Consider the following 2508-nt stretch of genomic DNA (forward strand, 5'->3'; position numbering starts at 1 on the left):
AAATTTCGGACTAACCTGAGTTTCAAAAATTTATCCAACTGCCATCCCTAAAATTTATTTCAAACTTTCATATAAAACATTTCCAATTTTTTGCTGTTTATATACACTGATCAAGAAATATACCTGAGAAATTTAATTAAGCTGCATGACTTTTTACATGTGTTACAGAATATCAAATTCTGACATATAGCAATATTTAAAGTATTTTGGCTATTGTATTGTTGAGCCTATGCCTTTCTGTTTTCAAGAATAACATGGCAAAGTTGTTAGAGTATTTTCTCATTTTGTTCTAGAGTTGTGAAATAAGGAGCTGATCCTTAATGTGCAAGGTTTGACACTTACATTAGTCCGTTAGTTTCAGGATAATACATTTTCATTCTGACTAATAAAATCTGTGGCTATAATTAGTCCGAATGGACATAACCCTTTGTACTTTCAGTTCATATGGGTTCAAATCCACTGAGTGACAAAGATACAGATCCTAGTATGGATAAAACCATATGAAACGAGGTCTCGTGTTTCAGTATGTGCTGGCATAGGTGCTAGGAAGAGTGAAACCGCGATTGAAAATTTCTCAGAAGATTTAAATAAAACAAACAACTAAAAATAAATCTGGACAACTAATTACTGCTTGGCACAGTGGTAAGAGCGTCTGCTCTAGAGTCGCGGAGTAAGGAGTTGATCCTTACGTCACGGGTTTGAATGCCACTGTGGGACGTGGAGACATGTCCTTTGGTTGAGACAGTATAAACCGAGGTCCCGTGTTGCAGTAGGTGCTGGCACGAAAAAGATTCTTCACTGCTCAATGGCCCTGCGTGCCAAGCATAGAACAAAACCTGCAGCTCTCCATCGGCAATCAGTAGTGTCTCCATATGAGTGAAAAATTCTTGATTCATGATTATGTCATTTGCTGTTTACTAGCTGGTATAACTGACTTCACACAGAATTTCAAACTATTAAATCTCTGCCAAATAGTTATAACATCATCGATTATAGCTATATTTAGAGTATTCACTGCCATGACTGTGAAATTTACACAGCCCATGAAAACTATCCATTAACAAACATACAAGTTTTTTGTGGGTTTTTTTTTTTTCATTTGGGTCTGCCATGTACTACCCAACATACGGTTACATTGTGCTCAAAATAAATTTCATAACCACACTCCACAAATAAAACAAAGTTTAATATACTATTTAACATACACTATTTTGTTCTTAATCTTATCACTGCAGCTGAACTGTACCATCTGCTTTTTACAACTTAAAATGAATTATTTCAAATTCTTTGAGAAATAAAATCTAATAAAGTATTTATAAGCATTACAAGCTATTGTAGTAAAAGTTTGATAATGTCATCAAAGTGTTTACAGTTTGAGTTTAAAAAATAGATAACATCAGCTGATCAGTGTATATATCATGTGCGTGCTGGCATTTATCAATCTGTGTACATTCCAAATAATTTAATTATGTAAAACAAAATCTCACCTTAATTCTTTTGAATCGTTCATACTTCACAGGAATGACATAGACACTACCACTTCACTGATAACTCTCTTCTTACTCGTTACACAAATACTCCGCCTTCAGAATTTCCTCGCAATCGCACACAAGATCTTTAGATTAAAACTCAGAATAAATCCTTCTTTACACTAATGCTCCATATACGTAATCAGAAATGTTAATATGCACATAAGCCTAGCAGCGGATTAAATAATGCACGTCTACATACGCAATCAATGTCAAACAGAGAGTGCGAATATTTGGTTCGTTGACACATGCCGCCATGCTGGGGGTAGCCTAACACGAATCACCGAAATGCCCCTAAGAAACACAGAAATGCCTATCAAAATCACCGAAATTCCCCTTCATATGTTTTTCATGTCGTTTTTCATAAAAAATAATGCTTACATTTTTCATGAACGCATAACTGATGGGAAAATTAATTATTTTCATCTCCAAGCGTATAGTAGCTGGTCCCCTACCCATAATGCCGTTGAATGTTTACATCCAGTGATATCGAACCAAAACATTTTGCGATATTGTAACACTAACATATGAATTAGAATCTAGATAGGTGCTTAAAGTGACAAATATATAGGCTACATATTTCAGTACCAGCATAATAGAAAGCCTTCATATAGTAATAATTGTATACATGTAGGTCTGACAAGGCAAGTGCGCGTTGATCTATTTTTAGCTTGTAGACAACTTGTTCTTATAATTTATTACATGAAATTCATTTCGTAAAATAGCTTTAAATAAAGCATGATTGTCTTTTCTTTTTATGGCGAATAAAAAGATTTAGTATGCTAGATAGTATAAACTAAAAATTTTGTAGGAAATGTCAACAATTTTAGCTATTTGAAAAAAGACATTTATGACGTACTGACCCCTAAATATAGGGGCCAGCCCTTTTTTCTTGATCGTATCTGAAAGCTTTTGTAATTACACACAACTTTTGTTCTACATGTCTTACCAAATTATTCTCAGTTTAAAAGTTATTACA

The sequence above is a fragment of the Saccostrea echinata genome, unplaced genomic scaffold, assembly GCF_033153115.1.
Source record: "Saccostrea echinata isolate AGI-Se365-2 ecotype Australia unplaced genomic scaffold, CSIRO_AGI_Sech_v1 ptg000019l, whole genome shotgun sequence".
NCBI classification, from domain to species: domain Eukaryota; kingdom Metazoa; phylum Mollusca; class Bivalvia; order Ostreida; family Ostreidae; genus Saccostrea; species Saccostrea echinata.